This window comes from Leopardus geoffroyi, chromosome A2 (assembly GCF_018350155.1).
Source record: "Leopardus geoffroyi isolate Oge1 chromosome A2, O.geoffroyi_Oge1_pat1.0, whole genome shotgun sequence".
Lineage (NCBI taxonomy): Eukaryota > Metazoa > Chordata > Mammalia > Carnivora > Felidae > Leopardus > Leopardus geoffroyi.
The window spans coordinates 31,039,737-31,063,437 of NC_059331.1; the positions used below are offsets into that span (position 1 = coordinate 31,039,737).

General features: G+C 40.8%; 1 protein-coding gene and 1 long non-coding RNA gene across 4 annotated transcripts in view; one reads left to right on the forward strand and one right to left on the reverse strand.

The window, feature by feature from the left end:
• Positions 1-23,701, forward strand: part of SYNPR (synaptoporin) — a 320,817-nt gene that overhangs the window by 168,688 nt on the left and 128,428 nt on the right. The gene's annotated exons all lie outside the window — the stretch shown is intronic.
• LOC123605814 lies at positions 15,050-23,700 on the reverse strand. The gene is made up of 3 exons (XR_006715902.1): positions 23,184-23,700; positions 22,505-22,661; positions 15,050-17,502 (listed from the first exon to the last, which is right to left on the reverse strand). It is a non-coding gene; the product is annotated as an uncharacterized LOC123605814 (long non-coding RNA).

Below are 23,701 nucleotides of genomic sequence, written 5' to 3' on the forward strand. Positions count from 1 at the left end.
GTTAAGCATCAGACTCTTGGTTTTGGCTCAGGTCATGATCTCACGATTCATGGGTTCCAGCCTGGCATTGGCTCAGCACAGAGCCTTCTTGAGATTCTCTGTCTCCCTCTCTCTCTCTCTCTCTCTCTCTCTCTACCTCTGCCCTGCTTGGGTGCTTGCTCGCTCTATCTCAAAATAAATAAATAAACGTTTTTTAAAAATCTCCCTTTCTCAAAAAAAGACCACAAAAGATTCATCATTTTCCATTGACTAGGGATTTAGTACTGGTAAGTAGTGATGTGAAGAATCCAACTCAGGTCTTCTCTCCCCAAATTCAACATGAATTCTACTATAGAACATCTCTTTAATTGACAATCCCTAAAAGCCTCATAAAAGAAAGGTAAGGGCTCCAGGATAGTGAATGGCCTGTGTAATGTCATTGCTCTGCATTGTGGGGACTTGTTGAGGTTATTTAGGTTTAAATTATTACCATTGCCTAAATATGATGGTATTAAGGATGAAAGTGAAATAAATAATATACAAGCAAATAGAATTTATGAGCCATGGAACATCAGCTTCCAGATAATTGTACATATGTTTTTTTTAAAAAACCCACAAACCTGTTAGGCTATTATGGAATTTTCCAAACCAATTTTACATTAGGTTTAGAACGGGCTTTTAAAGCATTCTACTCCTAATATCTTTTTTTTTTTTTAATACCCTCTGATTTAAATATAGGAACAATTTTATTCTTATTCACTCAAAATTGAAATTATATCTTAGTGAATTCTATGAGCTAAGTGTCCAAATGTACCTTAAAGATGTAACATCCCTCCTTCTCATTATCCCACTAGTCCACAAACAATGCTACCATCTAATAATGAAAATATTAGAGACAATATGTCAAAAGAGAAAAAAAATATCAGAGCTATATCTAATTATTATATTAACTCTTCTAGCACAATTAGAACACAACTGGGCTCCAATGGAGCCATGTCCACTCCTAGACTCTAGTAATCTGTGCATCCAACATGGGGCTCGAACTCATGACTCCGGACTCAAGAGTCCACCCCTAGACCCTAGAACAGCCTGCACAGTGTGCTCTCCTTTGCTGTCTCACAGGGGCAGCCCAGCTGGGTGTTAAGGAAGGACTGCTTAAAGACCTGGGCCTTTCTTTGAAAGTTTCTCCCTACATGGGGTCATCACTCTCCAAGCTAAGAATGCCTTCTTTAGCTGTCTCAGAGTACATCTCCAGAAATTATCTTAGGCTGTGATACATGATCAGAGCCCTCTTGTTTTGTCTCCTAAGGTAAGGACTAGCTTCCTGGATAATTCCTCAGTGCTAACTTTACAAGGATAGTTTTCATTTTCCATAAGTTGTGTTTTTTATTCTAGTAGCTCCATTCTATCAAATTGGTATGTCGACTTAGAAGGATCCCTTTTTATTATTTTATTTTTCTTCCTTAAGGTCTTAACAGGTCCCTGTTTTCCCCCTAAACCTTAAGAACAGCCAAGAACTTACCAATGAACATAGCACCAGAAGCACAGAAGGTACATTTTAATGAGCTCTTCAGTGATGTTTCTTGCATATGCCAAAGTAAATTAGGTCAAAATAAGATTGAAATCAGCTTCAAGTTTTTCATCATCTAACAAACTACCATTATCATCTAGAAAGCAGGAAGAAGTGGAAAGGATCTGAAGAATAAGAAAGTCATTAAATTCCTGTACTTAATAAAGGGTCAAAAGTCTCAGTGGAGCAAATTCTAATTTGTAATTCCCACCTAAGAAGGCAGGAAGAGGTTCTCCTGAAGAACTACATAGACCCACAGAGCTCAAACCATATTTGGAACACATTGAATATTTAGCAAGCATTCGTCCAGGAAAGAGGAAGTCTCCACGACCTGACTGGGTTCCTGCCTGGCAAATGGAGGATTACTCCTGGCTGATGCTTTGGGTATTACTGATGACATCTGACATGATAAATTTGATATTAACTTGTTCCTCTTGCCTTTGTTCACTCTAAATGGTAGAAGTGTCAACCCACTTCTTATGAATCATTCTCTCCTTTCAAGACCCTCAATTAATTTTTTTTTCTCACCTTGTCTCCTGATCCTAATATGCATGCACCTTTTGTGAAAATCAGGGTATTTGAGGCATTAACACTTTGTTTGCTTTTGATACATGATGAGGTAATTGAATTACTGCTTTAATAAAATCTTGTAAAATCTGCTAGTTAGGTTAATTCTTCCTTGAATTTATGTGATTTACTTAGCACTGCCCTCTGCTTCTCTCTGTCTCTCTGTCTGTCTCTCTGTCTCTCTCTGTCTCTCTCTCTCTCTCAGAGTTTCTCTGTCAGTTAGCTTTTGTTGCATAACAAAATACCCCAAAACTTAATGGTTGAAACCACACTATTTACATAGCTCAAGATTCTGTGGGTCAACAATTTGGCCTGAGCTCACCTGGGTAGTATGTCTGCTGGTCCTGACTGGGCTCAGTCATGATGCATTTATGGTCATTTTCTGGTTACTAAGGTGGCTGTCTTTTTAGGGGTTAGCCAACTGCCAGCTGGGAAAATGTGGATGACTGGGCAACTTATCTTTCATCACTTATGAGGCTAGCTTGTTCTCATGGCAATCTCGAGGTTCTGTGGAGTGAGCATGAAAGCTGCAAGCCCTTTTAAGCTTAGGCTTGATATACCTAGAAAGTTACTTTCATCACATTCTGTTGCTGAAAGCAAGTCATGGGGTCATCACAGATTCAAGGGTTGGGGAAAGAGACCCCATCTCTTGATGGGAGTAGCTACAAAGAATTATAACCATTTTTGCAGTCTATTGAGTACCCAACTATCATTTTATTACTGTGTTGCTTAATTCGTGAGTCCAGTTTTCTTATCTCACTTATAGAATATGCTCACTTGATTATCACAATCTCATCTGAACTTGGCCTCTTCAAAACAGGGCTACCTATTGTCTCCCTTTCCTCATAACCCATTTCTGGCAGCAAAACTGTCATTTTCCCAGGCTCTTCAATGGAAAACCTTATACTCCTTCCACACTCTTCTCTCTCCACTTTCTTTATAGGCAAAACTACCAAATTCTAGGAGAGTCATACTGAAGCATCTCTCAATCTCTCCTCCACACAACTCAGATTTCTTTTTGATTTCCTTGCTTCCAGTTGTTCTTCCATCTGAAATCTCCAGCACATTCTTTACCTATCTTTACCTATCTCTTCTTTCTCCTTCTCAGAAACTTACATGGCTCCCCAATATCCTACTATACAAGATCAAACTTCTCTGCCACACCCCACTTTCTGATTTGGCCCCAGGCTTACCTGTCTAGATTTATTTCCACTATCCACCAGTTTGGATTTCCCATTTCAGTGAAATGAGACACTTTACCGACTAATATTCCTTAATGGCTTATGTTTTTTTATTCACACTGTTTTTCTTCACCCCCCCCCCCTTTTTTGTCTTTCAAACTCTAAACCACATACAACCAAGGCCAAGTTCTCCTTCCTATAGCAGCCAAAAGGCAATAGTCACAACAATTTCTCACCTTCCTGTTGTTCAGTTTTTTATTTTGCCAGAATGATATAATTTGCTCTGCAATTATGCTTTATGCTACGTAATCCTAATATTCATGTGTGCTAGTGTTGTCTTCTCCAAGCTAAGTTGGTTATCCTCAAAGGGAAAGAAATATATCACATCTTCCTTTTGGATTTTCCAGATTTCATAAGACCATGGTATGGGCAAAATAGAACATATTTCAACAGAAACATATTATATTGAGTTAAATCTCTAATTTAATTTCATTACTTCCTTTTGAAGATCAATTTATCTGTTATTTGAGGAAGCAGAAAGGCTATATGATCTATCAAGTGCACACAGCCTAATACTTAAGGGGCCTGAATGGAAATATGAGATCCTAAACTGATCTGAACTGATCCAGTGTTCTTTACATGGAGGCTGTGGCATCTTAATCTAACAAAATGATTTCTGCTACCAAACTATAGGAAAATGCTGTATTCTCTCATTCAATAAAGTCACCCTTGACACCTCCCTCACCCACCAACACCCAACTCAGCTCTAAATCCTGTCAATGTTGGCTCCAAAATATCTCTCAATTTGTATACTTCTCTCCGTCTTCACTCTTAACCCTGTCTCTCCCTTGGACTATTGCAACTTCCCATAAGGGGTCTTAACTGTTCTTCACTCTCCTTCCCACATACATTTCCTTCAAGCCCTTCTCCATGTAGTGATGAGAGTGACCATTTCTAAATTCAAGCCTGCTTATCCATCTCTCCTGCTTAAAATGTTCTAATAAATTCTCATTGTTGCTAGGTTAAATGTCAGTATCCTGAGCAGGATCCCATAAGGCACTGAAGCATCAAACGCTTGCCCATCTCTCCAGATCATGTCTTCCAAAATGCCCCTGATTGAACTGCTTCATCCAGTTTGGTTCTCCAATATACCCTGCTCCACCCTCCCATGGAGGCTTTACATATTCCATTCCTTCTGCCCACTCTGATGGGTATGTCATCCACTTCTACACATCCTTCAGTCAACTCCAGTTATTTTGGAGATTATTGAATTAATGTTCACCTCTTCCATCAAATTGTAAGCTTCTTGAAGACAGAAAGCCTCTGTTTATGCTCTTTAATGCAATTACTAAGTATAGCAATGTCTGGTGCATATTAAACACTCAATAAATAACATATTTGAATGAGTGAATGAGCAAACAAGTAAACGAATGAATGAATGAATGGCTATCTATGTTCTAGCTCTTTGTTCATGCATAAATTTGCATGAGACACAGTTCCTGCCCTCAAGAGCTTACATTTTGATTAAGAGAGGAAAGTATGTGAATTATGAAGTGTAGAGGGTCTAGTAGAAGTTTGAAGACAGAGGGATCAATATTCCCCTGTGATAGAGGGAAGGAGAGACAGGAATGTGTATGAGTTTAGTATCATCACAGTTACTACAAATTGCCACAAACTCAATGACTTAAAAAACACAAATTTATCTTACAGTTCTGGAGGTGAGACATCCTAAAATCAAGGTGTCCGCCTGGCTGCATTCCTTCTGGAGGCCCTAGGGGATAATCTTTTTCCTTTTTCCAATTTCTAGAGGCTGCTTGCACTCCTTAGCTTGTGGCCCCTTCTTTCATCTTCAAAACAAGTAGCCTGGTTAAGCTATCTTTATTTATTTATGTTTTTTGAGAGAGAGAGAGAGAGAGAGAGAGTTGAGAGTGCATGATAGGAGGGAGGGAGGGAGGGAGAGAGAGAGAGAGAGAGAGAGGGAGAGAGAGAGAGAGAGAGAGAGAGAGAGAATCTTAAGCAGGCTCCACACTAAGTGTGGAGCCTGATGTGGGCCTTGATCCCACAACCCTGGGATCATGACCTAAGCCAAAATCAAGAATCAGATGCTCAACCAACTGAGCCACCCAGGCACCCCAGCTATCTTTAGATCCATCTCTCCCCTACCCTCTCTGTTTTTGTCACCACATCTCCTTCTCTGACTCTGACCTATCTGCCTCCCTCTTATAAGGACCTTTGTGAATGCATTGGGCCCACTCAAATAATCCAGGATAATCTCAACTCAGGGTCTTCAATTTAATTGCATCTGTGAATTTCTTTTTACCATGTAAAGTATTTATATGGCAGGAGATTAGTACATGGGCATCTTTGGGGGGGCCATTATTCTGTCTACCACAAAATTACAAAGTGATATAAGAAGGCTTCATGAAGAAGAAAAAGACACTTGAATTGAGTGTAAAAGACAAAGATGGGGAAAGCCCTCTAGGAAATGACAGCAGCATAGATGAGAGCTTATAGGCAAAGAACGGCCAAGATTTTTTGTTAGGAGGTATGATTGTAAGTAATTCATTGTTCACTATAGACAGAGAGAAGCTGGAGAAGCAAGGACATAGGTCTTGCGTGCCATGCTTAAGAAGTTACACTTTATCTGGTAGGCAGTGGAGAGCCATTGAATGGTGGTAAGTGGGGAAGCGGAGGCAGCATAGTCAAATTTGTATTCTAAGAAGATCACTCTTGCGCAGAATAGAGTCTGGATGTCCTGAGACAAGGCTGGAGGCAGGTGCAGCTGATGGGAGACATTACCTTTACCCTGGGCAAGCGATGATGGTAGCCTGGACAAAGGCAACAGCAGGTGAATGGAGAAGGGAACATAGCTATTACCATTACTAGGAATACAGGGGCACATGGGTGGCTCAGCCAGTTGAGCATCTGACTTCAGCTCAGTTCATGATCTCATGGTCCGTGAGTTTCCTGCATCGGGCTCTGTGTTAACAGCTCAGAGCCTGGACCCTGCTTCGGATTCTGTGTCTCTCTCTCTCAAATATAAATAAACACTAATATAAAATTTAAGAACACAGAACCAGCAAAGCGAGGAGACTGAGTGAGTAAGATGAGAGAAAGAAGAATGCAGGATGGCTCTCAGGGTTTTGATTCTGAGGAGGGGACAAAAAGAGGTACCACAGGCTGAGGCTGAGCGTATCTCAAATGAGGCTATACTCATGGGTTCTAGGAGTGTCCCTAAAAGGAACACAGCCTTTTCATCCTCGTTAAGCCCAGTATCCTAATGTCATACCACGTTTATTGTTTCATTCCCAAGACTTCATTGGACTTGTGGTGTTAAGAAATGAGAACAACATAAAAATCATAACCATTAAGGAGAGATGCTTCCTGTGAAGCAAGCTCTACATTATCCAGCTCTTTCCATTTCCCTTTGGCATTTGTCTTCTGTTCTTCCCAAGAAACATAAACATATCAACTGATAAAAGCCAAATGTAGCAGCTTCCTCCTTTTACTTGAGCAAGTCTGTCACCTTCTTCCATCTTTGTTCTGGCCTTTTTCTGGACTTGTGTCAAAAACGTTGCTTCTGATCTTTTCTCCACAGACCACTGGTTCTGTTAGGATTTTGGATTCTATTTCAGCATCTGCCAAATACAGTGTTAAGTCTGAATGAGTTCAAAAGGAGCTCAGGTCCCTCCATGTTCTACTCCAAAGGCACGTTCTGCTTGTCTTCAAATGCTTCTAGGTTTGGATGAGATTCAAGAGGAGGATGTCTCTGGATCTTGCTAAGTATTCAAGTCATACAGTCTAGGATTCAACTACCAGTTTTACCATTTACTGTGTGATGTTAGAGAAGTGACCTTGTTATGGCTCTCCGTTTCCCCAATGTCGAACCAGGGTAGTACCTATCTTTCAGACCTGTTGGGACGATCATTTCAAATAATGCATGTAAAGGACTTTACTCAGGTCCAGCATGTAGTAAATGCTCCCTCAGTATTAGCTATTCTTTTGATTATGAGTATTTTGTTAATAATTACTATAATGTTGGGGCGCCTGGGTGGCTCAGTCGGTTAAGCGTCCGACTTCGGCGCAGGTCATGATCTCGTGGTCCATGGGTTCGAGCCCCACGTCGGGCTCTGTGCTGACAGCTCGGAGCCTGGAGCCTGTTTCAGATTCTGTGTCTCCCTCTTTCTCTGACCCTCCCCTGTTCATGCTCTCTCTCTGTCTCAAAAATAAATAAATGTTAAAAAAAATAAAAAAAATTACTATAATGTTACTCATAGATCAATAACAAACAGATTTCATGTAGTACGTCTGGACTTATGAGGACTTGTCTGGTCCTGCCTCAGACCTCAACTTATGCCATTCCTCTTCTTACCCATGGCAGCCACCTTTCATTTCTTCAAACCTGCCAAGCTATTGCCCTTCTCAGAATCTTCTGTCTGGGATTGTCCCTTTATCCATCTCTACCTGTTCCCAGCACTAGCTTCTTTTCAGTCTTTGGGCCTGAGTGTTGCCTTCTTAAAGAAGTCTTTCCTGTTCATCTTATCTAAGAAGGCCCCACTGTTGTTCTCTGTCACTGTACCTGCTCGTACCTTCATCTCCTTTATCACAATTTTGAATTTGTTTATTCATTTATTGCTTATTGTTCCCACCATAGTATCAGCTCCAAGAGAGTGGCATCAATCTATCTATCTATCTATCTATCTATCTATCTATCTATCTATCCTCAGCACCGACACACAGGCACTCAGTGGGCAGATAATAAATATTTACATTTAGAGGATGATGCTCATTTTTTTTAAACTTTAAGAAGAAAGTCCACATACCTCTGATAAAGTTGCATTAGATAATAGACTGTCCCCTGAAGAGCCATGTTTCAAATAAGCCCTGGAATTCAGTGGTGTGAGTTTATTCTCAATAGCCTTTGTTTTAGGTCACTGTATTACACCTTATTTCCAGATCATAGGGGACCCGCTTCCCAGAGTTGTTGATAACAGAGATCATTAAAAGATGCCTTTCCTAAATTGTGCATTGATATAAAATGAGCTGAGACTTGTCTCTCAAAGGGTGATATCCTCTCACCTCTATTAAGATTGGGAAGAAATGAAAACATTAGAGTGGGAAAGTATCCTTTGCATACTTCAGTGTGCATCCATTAAAACATGCATTTCCAACCAATCTCTGCTAAGGAAGTCAAAACACCCTAAGGTTTCACTGGTCTCAAATCGGTCTCTTGGGCATCCCTTTGGTTTCCTGTAAGGGGAAATGTGCTGGTGTATGACAACCAGGGCTCTCAGAAAAATGAGTGTAGGTAGGGCTCAACCATTCCTGTGGGGGCTTTTCTACTCTGCAGATACAAGTCCAGCCGCCATGGCCTCCACCAACTACATTCCTTGGAGACAGCTTATTTCATTAGAAATGGGCTTGGGGGGCACCTGGATGGCTCAAGCAGTTGGGCATCTAGCTCTTGGTTTCGGCTCAGGTCATGATCTCATAGTTCATGAGTCCGAGCCCCATGTTGGCTCTGCACTGACAGCCTAGAGCCTGCTTGGGATATTCTCTCTCTCTCTCTCTCTCTCTCTCTCTCTCTCTCTCCCCCTCAATCCCCATCCCCTCCCTCCCCCCACCTCAAGATAAATAAATAAATATTTTTAAACAGCAGGGGGAATGTACTCAATGCCACATACAGTCACTTAGGTCTTCCTTGTGCCAGTGGGTTTCCCAGAAGGTTTCTGTCACTTTCTTCTATAATTGAGGGAACAAGATAAAGTCCCTGGCTTTATACTTTACTGTGGAGCATGTTGTAGTTGATCTTTTCAGTGAAGTGGTTTCTATTCAGGTTAGCCCCCTTGTAAGAAGTAGCCAGATCTTGCTCCAAAATCATATTAGGCAGAGTTCTAGTATACATGGAAATAACAAAAAAAAAAAAAAAAAGGAATTAGTAACATAATTCTAAAGGAGGTGACTTACGATAAGTATTGAAGACAGCTGGAAGGAGTGGGAGATACTGGAAAGTGCCTAGGAGATCGTAGTCGCCTGACAGGTAACTGGAATACAGGTGAGGGATAGGTCTTAGTAGGAGGCGTGGATGGTCTGCCACCAGCTGTGGTTTCTGATAAGTTTTTCTCTTTAAGGACAGTGAGTCTTAGCCTGAGGTCTTTGGATAGCTGAGTGTGGTCTATTAGAGAGCCTCAAAGGGTCTCTGAGTCCACAGCGTCTGTGTGATAATTTTTTTAAATTTTTTTTTTAACATTTATTTATTATTGAGAGATAGAGAGAGACAGAGTACAAGCAGGGGAGGGACAGAGAGAGAGGAAGACACAGAATCCGAAGCAGGCTCTAGGCTCTGAGCTGTCAGCACAGAGCCCGATGCGGGGCTCGAACTCGCAAACCGCGAGATCATGACCTGAGCCGAAGTCAGATGCTTAACCGACAGAGCCACCCAGGCACCCCTGTGTGATAATTTTTAAATATATGTGGTGATGAGAATTTTTCTATGAAGGAAGTTCACAGCCTTCAACAACTTCCCAAAGGGTAAACTGAGGTAGAATACCAACCCACAGATACTCCCCATAGCATCCCTTTAGGACTTTCCTAGAAGACAACTATCAAATTTCCCCCCAAACAAGTTCATCCTGTTCAACAAATTAATATCAAATACCTGCTATGAACTAACCATCGTGTTTACCCTGATGACAGTTCTGTCATGTTGCTCTTTATTTACATTCATCAAAGAACTTAGAAAGTTCTCTAGCCCATACGAGTCCCATCTTTTAGAATTATGTCACTATTTTTTTGTTTAACTTAATTCCCATGAACAAATAAGGTGACTCTCCGAGAGTATTCTAATCTTGCTAGATGGGTTAGAAAGTGGTATCTGTATAATATGGGAGCCAGAAGCTAAATTTTTTAGGAAAGGTCACTTGCTCTGTCTTTCAGTCACAGAATCACTAGATGGCTCCATATTTGCAGTCTGTTTTGCAGGGCTGAAGTTGATAGGCTAATATTTATGTCTCTGCTTATCAGCTTGGCCTATATGAACTCCATTTAACAATATTAGTACTCAGAAACTAAAACCAATATATTAAATATTAAGTAATTTGATATATTTTATTACCTCTTGAATTTAATCAATAGGAAGACATTATTGAACAATGGTGAGGATTTTTGTCTTATTGTCTAGGAAATAATGTCCTTTACATGGCATGTATGGTCCTTTAGGCTATGGTCATCCTTCATCTCATTAAAACATAATGAGAAAAAGCTGGTCTCTCATAATGAGGCAGAACTAAATGGGTTCTTAGAACAATCAATAAAAGATTATTAAGAAAGAAAATTTTCTTAAAAAAAAAAGAATATATTTTCCTCTAAGTCCTGCAGCGTTATAATAATAGAACAGGGTGAGACTTTCTTGCTTTCAAAAGCATACCACTCAGGAATTTAATTAAGATTATTTTTGAATATCTTTAAAAAACCATGAAAACTGTTCACATATATATTAAATTTAAAAATAGTGAACTTTGTCTATACATATACAGTCATATCTGGATTCATTTATAACATGATCTCAATTGTTTAAAATATTGAATAATGGAAATTTTCAATCACATAAAGACACAGAATAATTTACAAGACCAGTGCTCTAACCCCTGAGCTATGGAGCCTAGACACAGAATAATTTAATAAGCCTCTCTTTACTCATGGCTTAGCACCAACAATAATCAACTCATAGCCAGTGTTGTTCCTTCTTATGCTCCTATTACTACACCTTCTTCCCAGGCATCATATCATTTTTCCTATAAATAAACTGGTATGTATCTCTCAAAGGTATTGAATACAAAAACACTATACTACCATATCTCACATTTTAAAGATTAACAAGAAGTCTGTATCATCAAGTATCTACAAATTCCCAAATGTCTCATGTAATTTCATGATTTTTTAATAGTTTCCTTAAATCTGGATTAAAAAAAAAATCCACCATTGGATTGATATATCTCTTAAAACCTTTTTAATCTGTAAACTCCTCTGTTTCAATCTCCTCCTCTATACATTTTCCTCTCTCTCTGTACATTTTTGTAGTTTGTTTTTGTTGTTCTTGAATAAACAAGGTGTTTTCCCCTGGAGAGTTTCTCAGGGTCTGGATTTTGCTGGTTTAATCCTTATGGTGTCATTTTACATGTTCCTGCTCTTCTGGGTTTTTTGGTAAATTGGGCATTTGGGCAGAGAGGCTTGCTCAAATTCAGAGTTTGATTGATTTTTTTTTTTTTTTGCCAAGAATATTTCACAGTTGGTGAGGTCTTCTTCCATTAGACTAAGGCTAATAATATCTGTTTGTGGCTCTTTTTGTGTTACCAGTTAGCACATATAGTTAGTTTATAACCATATCAGCATCCTATCCTTGATTTTGGCTTAGGTCATGAGCTCACGGGTTTGCAAGATCAAGCCCTGCATTGGGCTCTGCACTGACAGCACGGAGCCTGCTTGGGATTCTCTCTCTCTTCAGTCTCTGCCCCTCCCCTGCTCGCACATGTGCACACTCCCTCTCTCAAAATAAATAAATAAACATAAAATAAAATTAAAAAAATAAAATAAAATAAAATAAAATAAGATAAAATAAAATAAGATAAAATAAAATAATGGGTTTGTTCACTAGTACCCTCTAACGGTGACCAATTAAAATTTTAATTTTAGTTGTTTCTTTTAGTATAGTTATGAACTCATGGATTCAAACTATCTGATTTCCCTATCTGAGTGGCCTTGGACAAATCACTTAACACCTCTAAGCTATGGTTCACCTTGTCCTAAAATGGGGATGATGATTGTGCCTACTTCACAGAGTGATGAGCCTTCAGAGATAACAATGTTTTTACAGCACGCAGCACACTGCCAGACGCAAATAGAATCTTGCTAAGTCTACTTAGCAACAGTTGTGTTCTTACTATGATTTGAATTATAATCAGAAAATAGTACTTTAAAATCTACTTCAAACTGCTCCTATAGAACTTCTACTTTATACTACTTGTCAATATGAACAATACGCTGCCTTTTAACTGCCTGTTTTAGGTTTGCTTTTTTTTCCCATTATGTAATCAAAATAATACAGAGTAGCAAGTTCTCTGTTAGGACAGAGGTGATTTAATGACGATGCTTCGTGTTTGAGAGGTTCAGAGGTTTTGACCTGGAAATCAAATGGTCAAAAAATTCAGAGTAGTCAAAACAAGTTCATGAATACCATAAAGTATCAACAGTGTAGACATGCAACTTTGCCTGTGAGGTGTTCAAAAGAAGTAGAAGAAGAATGGGAAGGCCTTCAAATCTCTATTTATAGTTATTTGCATATTTCAAAATTCTCTGACCATCAATAGCTCTATGATTAATTCTGGGTTCCTGCCTCTTAGATCATGAGCTTGAATATGATGCCTGTTTATACTCATGGCTTGCGTTTGGTCAAGTCCTAGATTTTATTTAATATAGCCACAAAACACAAAAAAATACAAAACTAAGCAAAAGAAAAAACCAAAATCACCTACTGTACTATTCTTTCTTTGGATTCTGTGCTTGCCTTTCATGAAGATGAAGCTGAATTTACAACAAAGTAATTTTGTTTTAAAAAGGAGAGTGAGGGAAACTTCTTTTTTAATGACCATGCAGTCTAGTACAAAGAATTAATTGAATGTACTCAATTGGTTAGGATCAATATTGTTTTTCCAAAATAATCTGTGTTATTCTAATTTGCTTTAGGGTTATAAATACAACTCTAGTTCACAAAATGTTTGGATTTTATTTTATTTATTTATTTTTTTAATTTTTTTTCAACGTTTATTTATTTTTGGGACAGAGAGAGACAGAGCATGAACGGGGGAGGGGCAGAGAGAGAGGGAGACACAGAATCGGAAACAGGCTCCAGGTTCTGAGCCATCAGCCCAGAGCCCGACACGGGGCTCGAACTCACGGACCGTGAGATCGTGACCTGGCTGAAGTCGGACGCTTAACCGACTGCGCCACCCAGGCGCCCCAATGTTTGGATTTTAAAGAAGAGGTGTCAAATGTAGTGAATTCAAGTGGAGTAGAATCCCAACTTGACTTTAATTTTCTGGATGTGGTATCTAAGGCAGACTCTTTTTGAAAAATAGGATATAAGGGTTTGACTTACCTTCACTTAAAAAAAAATCTAGTCATGAAAGCACGGCTTCTGGCCAAGAATAGTTCATGCCAACATATTCAATACATGTTACTGAACTATAGAGTGGTGGCTATGTTCCCTGGCTTTATCTTGCTTTAATTTGCCTGTCGAGCAGAAGTGTGCCATTAAGATTTTCTTCAGTGCTGTAGAGAGATGGTTATGATAGGCAAGAAAATTCAGGAAGTCCGTATCACAGAAAAATGTCAAGTTCAAAAACACTACAATAAGCAACAAATTAATTCGCAAGACTCTAATCAGATGTCAGAGAAGTGGTGTTAGTTCTGGGTGAGAAGCTCTGCTGAATTTTTATTTTTTCGTGTGACTCCATTAAGACAGATATGAGAGAATTAGAGTTGATTCCTTTAAAAATAATTGCCGTCACTGAATCTGATGAAACATAAGTCGAACTTTTTGACTTACTTGCTGATGGACCGTATACTTGAATCCTAAGTTCCCTCAGTGTATTTTGAAATGTTTTTTACCTTGATTCTAATGAGTGACTTTGTAAAAATATTTTAACAACTAAGTGGGTCAAAAATGTTGTTCCATTTACATCCTCTGCAAACATAAATAATTTGAAGGGATTATTGAAGACAATTCCAGAAGAGAGTGGGTTTTTTTGTTATTTTATATATTTTTTCATCCAAATGGAAGTTAAAAACAGTACCACCATCTAATGACAGGCTCAAATTACTTTGCTCAGGTTACCCAGAGGTTGTTAAGCATCCAACTTTGGCTCAGATCATGATCTCACAGTTTGTGGGTTTGAGCCCCTCGTCGGGCTCTGTGCTGACTGCTCGGAACCTGGAGCCTGCTTCTGATTTTGTGTCTCCCTCTCTCTCTGCCCCTCCCCTGCTCATGCTCTGTCTCTCTCTTCCCTCTCTGTCTCTCAAAAATAGAGAAATGTAACAAAAAATTTTTTTAAAGATGAACACCTTTCTATACTGCTCTTCATTCTTTATAACTATTGCGTAATATTCCATTGATTGAATATCTCAGAATTTATTTGGTTATTCTATATTTTTATAAGCATGAAGATTGTTTCCAATTTATTTTTACTATTTCAACTGTGCATTTTACTTCGAAGATTTGTCAGGCTTTATCATGGAAAATAAAACCAAAGCAGAAATTTACATTTCAATTTACGGACATGTGTTAAATTAAGCCTATTGCATATAAAGCATAGGATTTTCTAGGCACTGTCTAGGATGTCGGAAATGGCCACTTAGTGAATGGGCTTTCCTACGCTGTCTTTATAAAATGCCTTGAATACTTGTTTTTCTTCTTTCCCTCTGTCCCATAAGTTCCTATGGCAGACAGTGGAGACTGACTCACTCAGCAACCATTCTCAGCCTTTGTCCCCTTGCTTACCTTCCCTACAGAGCCCGGGAAAGTAGAATATTCACTTTCCAGTCTCCCACACAGCTAACCTGTCCAGGGACACAACAGCCATTTTGTGACTATGAGGCAAAGACCATAAGAACCAAAGAGATGTCTGTCCAGACGTCATCAAACTTTTATTGTTTAAGCTACTATAGGTCACGCTTTCCATTTTCTGTGACCAAATACTTTACTAACTGATCCAGTCTCCAGGCTGCACATTTAAGACAATGAAAACAGAAACTTCTTTTACTGTCTAAGTAATTTGGAGCTCTCTTTCTGCAGCACCTGGTCAGAATTCCTCAGGTAATGGTGTGAAGTACCAATTCTGTGAGGCCGCTCTTGCCTTGGAGGATTTCACACAAGTCACAAAGTTTAGAAGGGCACACTATCCAATATTTGACAGATGGTGTGAAATGGAATGCAGTATGGAAGGTACTGGTGCTGGTTAAGAACACGGATAGTTATGTACAACGACAGGAGAAAACATAGCTCTGCGCAAGAAAGCTTTCTGACAGTAGCTTTCAGTGCCTCCCAATAAGATCCAATTATGTTGCCTTCCAGGGACAACTTGCAGTTTTTATCTTCACATGAATGTCCTGTCTGAGGTTGTACAGGGTTATTCACAGAACCTTACTGGGTCAGAATATTGCTGTAACCATAAACTGATAGTAAAGAAGGTGCTTGGTCAATTTTCTTGGAAAAATCCAATTATCAGCAGGAGAAGACACACTAGAAGGAAGAAGAATTAGACAAAGATGAGAGGAAATGGAACATTAAGTTTTAAAGGTGTTCATCCGTTTGCTGGGGGCCTCCTGAGTAGCAAGTAGGGTATGAGGGAAGCCACAGTTCATCAAAAACTCGTTCTGCATCAGAAACTAACTTGACAATATGTATTCTTCATTTTTCCGGGGCTACTGTTGTGGTGTAATCAGCTCCTATAAACAACTGTGTTCCCAGAAATGCTCTTCAGGGGTTCTTGGGACAAATGGCTCATCAGGCCAAGATAAATCCTAAAGGAGAAGGGGCAAGAGGGGTTCATCAAAGGAAGTGGAGGAGGGGAATTGGGTCCCTTCAAACCTATAAACTGTTGAATGATGACGATGTATGAAAGTGAGCAAGCCACCAGCCCTGCCGTGGCTAACAGGTAGGAGGGACTTGGGCGGTGAAATTGACAGAGCCTTACTCACAACAAGCTTTTGAAGTGTTCCTGTCATGCCAGACTCTGACTCCCTTCCCCTGGTGGCCTGTGATGCTGCAGGGGGAAGGTTTGGCTTGCTGAAGCAAAATACATGAGCTACCACTGGCATCCATTATGATCATCAGGGCTTTGTCCTATGGATGGTTTCTTTAATCCTCATTTGGCTTTCTGAGTATCAATGTGATGGAGAACACCTTAAAATGCCCATCACTGACATTTCTGTATTAGTCTTTCCAAAGCATGTGCTGGCCAAGAGAGACCCCTGTCACAGCCCTGGGAAAGTTGAGAAGGAGGAAGATAAACTTTAGAGAAAGGCAGATCTGAGTTCAAACCATGACTACTTTACGTACCAAAAACCAGTGTGACCTTGGGCATGCTGTTTAACCTCAGTTTTATCATCTATGAAATGAGGGATTGGGGGATTGTGTCTCTACTTCAGGGGATTGTTAAGAGGATTAAATACACCAATGTAAATAATATACTTACTGAAGAGATGGGCACAGAGAACCAAATATAATTGTTTTATTGTTACAATTATCATCATAATGTTTACTGTTTTCAGTGCCAAAATACGGGTTTCTCTCATCTTCTCTTGCCCATTCATTCATATATTCATTCACTTGGTAACATTGATGAGCCGTGTATGATGTTTTGGTGCAGCAAGTGATATAAAGAAAACTGGGACATGGTCCTTTTGGCACAGGGTCTGTAGACCTTAGAGAAGTAAGACACTGCTGGTCTTCCAACCCTAGTCCGTCCCTGTCTCAGTCCACACTCTCCATGGCAACCACCACAAAGGCCGGTCTGAAATGCAAATTTGTCGTGCCTCTCCCCTGCTGAAATCCCAATCCCCTCATAAAATCCGAGTTTCTTCGCAATGACAGACTGTTTCTGTAAGGGCCAGATAGTGAATATGTTTGGCTTTGTGGACCAGGATCTATGTTGTCAGTATGCAATTCTACCATTGTAGTGTAGAAACAGGTATACATCCATGAATAGATGTGACTGGGTGTGGCTGGATTCGGCCCAGGGGCTGTAGTTTTCTGATCCCTGCTAGATGGTCCCTGCTTACCTCTTGAACAGTCAGCTCCTTTCTTCCCAGCTTGCAGTGTCTGCTCCAGCTGTGCCAACTGCACAGCCCAAATGTGCGTCACTTGCTCACTTGAGGCTCTTTCTTTGACTTGCTGCTGTCTCTACTTAGAACACTCTTCTTCTCCCTCTTACTTGGATAAATCTGGCATGCTCTCCTGATTTCTCCTTAGCTATCCATTTCTGCAGACAGCTGGTCCTCATGTCTCCTCCAATCCTCTGCAAGCACATACCATATGTACCATAGAATATGTGCTATATTTTCCTCTAGTGTGTTCCAGTTACACAGTAAAACACTGTCAGAGTGCGTTTTCATTCAGTTGTCTGTATCTCCAGATAGACAGCAAGTTCCCTAGAGGTGGAGGAGAGAAATAGCTCTACTTCGTCAACAAGTATTTAGGGAGCACCTGCTTCATGCCAGGCCTTGCACAAGGTGGTAGAAATCCAGCAATAGACAAAGACAAGTGTATTACCTTTCCCCAAGGAAGTGGTCAAACAAAACACAAACTGGTGACTACATAATGCCAAAAATGACAGATTTTAGAACATTTGCTCACATAAAAACAAACAAGCAAACAAAGACAGGGAGTAATGGGGCCAGCCGGGGTGGGGGCTGAGATTAGGAAGCCCGCTCTGGATAATGTGGCCAAAGAAGGCTTCCTCTTTACACAGTAGCTCAACTTATTTAGAGAGGGCTGGGGAGATGAGGGTGTGAAAAGCTTGAAGCTGAGAGGAATGAGATAAGGTGGGTCAGGAGGTACAATTCCTTTTAGTAAGGCAATCCTAGAGCACACTGCAGTGCCTGAAAAGTAATAGGCCCTTGGTCAGGGTTTGATAACTGTCTCAGTTGCATTCCCCCAAAGCAGGTCCTGAGACAAGAAATTTGGCTCACAGAGTTTACTTGAGAGGCGATGCCAGGAAGCACAATGATGAGACATTGTGGAGGGACGCCCACTATGGATATTAATGGGCAATGGGGACTCAATCCCAAAGGGCAGCCTCTGAAAAACTATGCTGAACACACTTCAGAGATTCCCCACAGAGGTGGTTGTGTCCACCAAATTCCATCCCAAATTGAAAATTGCAAGATGGCAGAGAATTCACTCGAAGGGACTTCCACCATGCCCCAGTCCCAACGCTGAGCATATTCATGCCTCCTGAGAAAGTCCTCAGCAGTGAGGCTTGGGTGTTGGAGGGGGAAGCCTTTGGGGTGGCACAGATCAGACTGCTCCTGTGAAGCTGCACTGCAGGTGGCCTCTAGGGTGAGCTGAGGGGATATAGGCAAAGCATCAACCACCTCTGCTACAATAACTAAGTGAATAAATGAATGAAAGGGTGAATAATTGAAGTCGAGAAAAAAAGAATGAAGTACTTACTATGCAGTAAGCCCAAGGTGAGTGATATGAAGTAACAGGAAATATGAACGAAGAAGGGTGAATCAATGAAAGAAGCCCAAGGCTCTTGCCCCAGGGAGCAAGGAAAGTCCCTTGGGAGCAGTGGTTTGCTGGAACTCAGCTGACTGTGCAGCTCTCTTTCCAATCAAGTTTGGAGGTATTAGGAGGGTGGCTTGGAATTGGCCATAATGGGAGTTTTACACCATGGAAATTGGCAAATCAAATACTAGATGCCATTGCTTTATGCCCTGGAGATCTGATTGTCAGCACACATAGCTCAGTGGCAATATGAATACCAACACTTGGTTTCAATTTTCCAATCCCTTTCATACTAGTGTCCTTACTCTCACTTATTCTTCCAAGGTATCCTTCATGCCTGAGGTTGTGTATCAGGTCATGGAAGATGTCCCCTCCCTAACTTTTCTGCAGACCACAGGTCCCTATGAGAGCCATTAATCAGCCTGATTTCCTGTCCTCCTCCAACCTAGTGCTTTCAATTGTGCCTCACAAATTAACCAGAAGGATTAATAGCATCTTTCATTGATATTCCTTGTGTGATTCAATTAGTTCCAAGGAGGGAACTGCTTGCCCTCTTTCCAGGGAACAAAACCTTTGGTATCATTAACTGTGCAAAGATATTCCTGCTATGGGTGATTTTGGTTTATGGATGCTTATTAAGCCAGAAAGTGCAAGGCAATGCTTCTGTCTCTTTCACCTGAATCTATTTCTAATCAGTCTGCATGCCAGGGAAATCTCTGCTGGTTAATTTTGTCCATTTAGAGAATAATTTTTTGTTGTTAGGAACAGAGCTGTAGATCATCCAAGACGGTAGTGAAACGAGAGTTCATTTCAGGAGATTTATTTCTGTCTCCTGAATTCAAGGGGAGTGAATGATTGGGCCAGTGGTTATGATATTGATTATCTTAGACTGTACCAGAGGGTGAGGTGTCTGCTTTGTTTGAGAATGGGAAGCTTGAGGGAAGATAGCAACACAGAGGTCTTGTAATTTCCCTTGGTTGGGTAAATGGACTTTTGCCCCAGTGTCTAGGAAGGTGAATAAGTAGGTTGCATTGCCAGAAAAAATGCAGTGTTAGCTGAGGATGAACACACGGAGCCCAGGGTTCAGAGAAATGACACGTGTGCGTGTACACACACAAACGCCATGTTTTCACCTCTCTCATCAAGGTGCATGTAGTCACTGTAAAGTCAGGCTCAGATGGAAGTCTTTCTCTCTAGTCCCTTGCTCTCATCTCTTCCTGGCACCCCACATCCCCAGTCCCCTAATTCAGGCTCTTTCCTCTCCTCAGACTTGCAAGGCCCATGCCCACTTCTCATTCCATCATGGCCACATAACACAGTTTTCCCTCTTCCATCTCGCAGCATTAGTCTTGCAGAGTCAAGCATCTCCAAGACACAAACTTTCCTCTTGCTAATTGTAATGGTCTCTCAGAGAAACCATTGTCAAGCTAAGGAAGTTTCTGTCTCTTTACATATTCCAAGAACCTCGTTCTAAAATTCTCCACCCTATCAAGGGTAAAAAGGAGGAAGGAAGGAAGGGAGGAAGGGAGGAAGGAAGGAAGGAAGGAAGGTATGAGAAAGGAAGGAGGGAGGGAAAAGGAAGGGAAGAAAGGAGGAAGGGAGAGAGGGAGGGAAGGAAGGAAGGAAGGAAGGAAGGAAGGAAGGAAGGACGGACAGAGGAAGGAGAACAAAGAGAGCACAAACCATCCATTCTGCTTGGCTAGTGAGCTTGCCATTCTGTGCCCATGAGACCCTCAGAAGACATGGAGAGCCTCAGGCCACTAAAGCACCGTGGTGCATTTCTGGGCAAAGACTAGAACATTTGACAGTTATCTCCCACCCAGATGGCCAGAAATTGTTCTCCCTGCTGTTGTAGAGCTAAGCAGAAGAATGTTGACTCGGGGAGTCCACACACCAGGATTCTGGTTCCAACTCTAGCTGAGTTGGGGCAAGTGAACGTTCCTCTCGAGTTCTCTGTCTTCACGAGTGTAGTTCTAATAACAATAGTAATAAATAGTAATAGTAGCAGAGGAAGAAGGGGAAGGAGAAGACACTTCAATGTTTGTTGAGGGCTGTGAGCCCGGTGCTTTACATATGTTCTCTCAGCTGAAGCACACAAAGTCATGTGAGGTAAATAGTATTATTCTCAGCCTCTTTCACTGGGCAGTTGCCACGCTGACCTCGCACTGTCCAGCTTTTCCTCTCTGGGGGTTTCACTTGAGAGGTTTTCTCTGCCTGGGGCACTCCCTTCCACTCCCCACCTCCTTTTTGCATGGCTTCCTCTTCATCCTCAGGGTCTTAGCTTACATGTGACTTTCCTCAGGTGTAACTCCCTGTCTAGAAGAGCTTCTTCCCCACAAAACACATAACACAATTTGTAGTTGTTTCATTTGTATATTCTCTCTGACTGTCTCCCCGATCCAGCAGTGGGCTCGCTAGTGGGCTTTCTTTGTCTTTTCTCCTTCTTAACTTTTTGTTCCCCACCAGCTGGCACCTAGCAAATGCACCATTAAATGTCTGCCGAATGAACCAATGGATTAGTCCTGATTTAGGAGAGGTAGGAACTGAGAGGTTTGGAAGTTAAATAACTTGCTCCATGTCAGACGGCTAGGAATTGGACTCAAACTCGGGTTCTGCCTGACTTCCAAAACCACTCTGCCCAACCACCTAGGGAAAGTGGCTGGGCAGACCTCTGGGAGGGGAACCCGTGAGAGCGTTTTGCGAATCCCCTCACACTCTACATTTTTCTTCAACACCAAGGGAATTTTGACCCGCCAAAGAGCTTTCAGCCCCCTCTCCCCACTCTGTCTTGATGTATTCCAATTACAGAACTAGGGCCCTGGCTGATACACTCTAAAGGAGTTGATTTCACTCTCCCAAATATGGAATCAACCATGCCTGTAATACGTTATTCACTCGGCAGGATCTGACTCTCCCAGAGTTGTACAGACATTATCTGTTTAATCCTCACCAAACCCATGTGAATTTGATATCGGTCACACAGTATGATTTCCCTTTAATCAGTGACGAGTGGGGGGAAGGGAGAAAGTTAACCAGAAAGCCCATAGGTGTCATATTCAACTCAAATACAATGTCTTATGTTTTCAGAGCTCAATAGACATTAAAAGAAAAGATATTGGTGTGTGTGGTTTTAACAGTCTGACGCTTTCCTTCTATGCATCTAACATTTTGAATAGTTAAATACATAATTACCATTCCATGTTAAGTTCATTACATGGTAGTACTAATCATATCTTACTGTATATAAAGGACTTTAATGGAAGATGAAAATCCAAGGGTATTCCCTTATAACTATCAAGCACTGAAATTAACAGGACTTATCTTTAAGTCCCTTCAAGTCTAACTTGCTATTTGAAGCCATTTTGCTATTCTGTGACATCTTTAATATAGAAATGGTAAGCTACACACACACACACACACACACACACACACACACACACACACCATTGTTGTTAATAGATCATATCACATATGTTAATTGCTGGGCCCAATACCTAGCCCATAGTAAGCACTTAATAATGGCAAGAATGGCCAATTCCTCCTGACCTTTATGTGTACTAGTGTTGATTACACACTTGGGACCCTTACCCCATCGAAGTGCATATATATAGCTTCCACATAAATCTCTGCATGAATTGAAAGGTGCTGCACATAAATACATATTCCATCTCATTTAATCCCTCAGTGACTCAAGAAGATACACAGGATGTCTTACAGGTGAGGAAGCTTGGACAGGGAGAGGCCTATCTCCATAGCCACACCACAGAGCTCCGGGCTCCGTTACTCCACTCTTTCTTCTGGAAGAAGTCTTACCAAAGGCAATATTCTGACATGGCACAAAGGGCTGAGACATCCAGGATTATATAAAGCAACTTAGATTTAAGCACGGAGCAGTTAACATCACTTCCTCCTTATTCCTACCGACAGTAAGAGCTGATGGAGAGCATTCGGTCCTGAGAAGTGAGCAGATGCATGCCACAGGAATAAAACTCATGTTCCCTTCAGCTGTGGTGTTCCGTGTGTACGAGCCCCAGCTTGCAATGGGGATTGCGGTAGCTTCTCAACGCCTCCTCAGATCCTATAGGCAAATTGGGAAGAGAAACAAAGCAAAACAGATCAGCATTTCTGGAGCTCTTGGATGCTGGGTCCCTGGGGCCGATGGTCATATAGATTTAGCTAGGGAGTAAGTCTAAATTTCCTATTTTATGGCCTGGAACATCTTACTAAGGAGCTCATCCACATCTATTTACAGTAATAGCTTTCATTAACATCTATTGAGTACTTATCCTGTGCCAGGATCTGTTTTAAATGCTTTACACAGATTAACACATATAAACATAGTTTTCTCCTACTACATCTACTGTTTCTTTTGGTCAAGTTGTTTCCATTTTTAAAATACTGGTTTTAAAAACTAATCACTTAAAACTGCCACACACGGAAACAAAAATGACCCACAAAATATTACTTTACCTTTGAAGATTTTATCATTAACCAGTCTTTTCCTATTAAAGTTAGACGGCCAACTCAGACCAACAGCCCTGATACTCTTTCACCACCGAGTGAGACTGACATGGCAGGTGTTATGATGGATAATACTCACTTCGCCTTCTTCACTTTCTGAATAGACTTGGTGACATTGCCAGTTCCAGCAGCTTTCTTGTCCACAGCAACTTTCTGTTTTATATGATGAATCACAGAATGACCCAGTGGAGTTGTTATCAATGCTGTTTTACTGTTGAGGAAACCAAAGTATGGGGAAATGAAGCAACCTTTCCAAGGTCTCATTCCAGAGCCCATGCACTTAACCCTTAACAATAATTCTGTTTTCTGTGTAAAGTGGGCTAGCATTCCTAATGGGACCCCAGACCACCTAAAGAAGCTGAATTCCAAAATGAAAATAAAATAAATGGGAGTATTACAACATGAGGCATTGTTAAGTGCCTTTGATTGACTTTCTTTGGAAATGAGCAGGAAATACTTTTGAATTTAGCCAAACTAAGCAAAGTTGAGCATTTGCTTCTCATCTTAGGCCATCCTTAACCTCCCAGATATATATCTTCTTTCTTGAAGACTTCCCTGATTTCCTGCTCCTAATTTTTAGTGCCTAATTTCCACAGA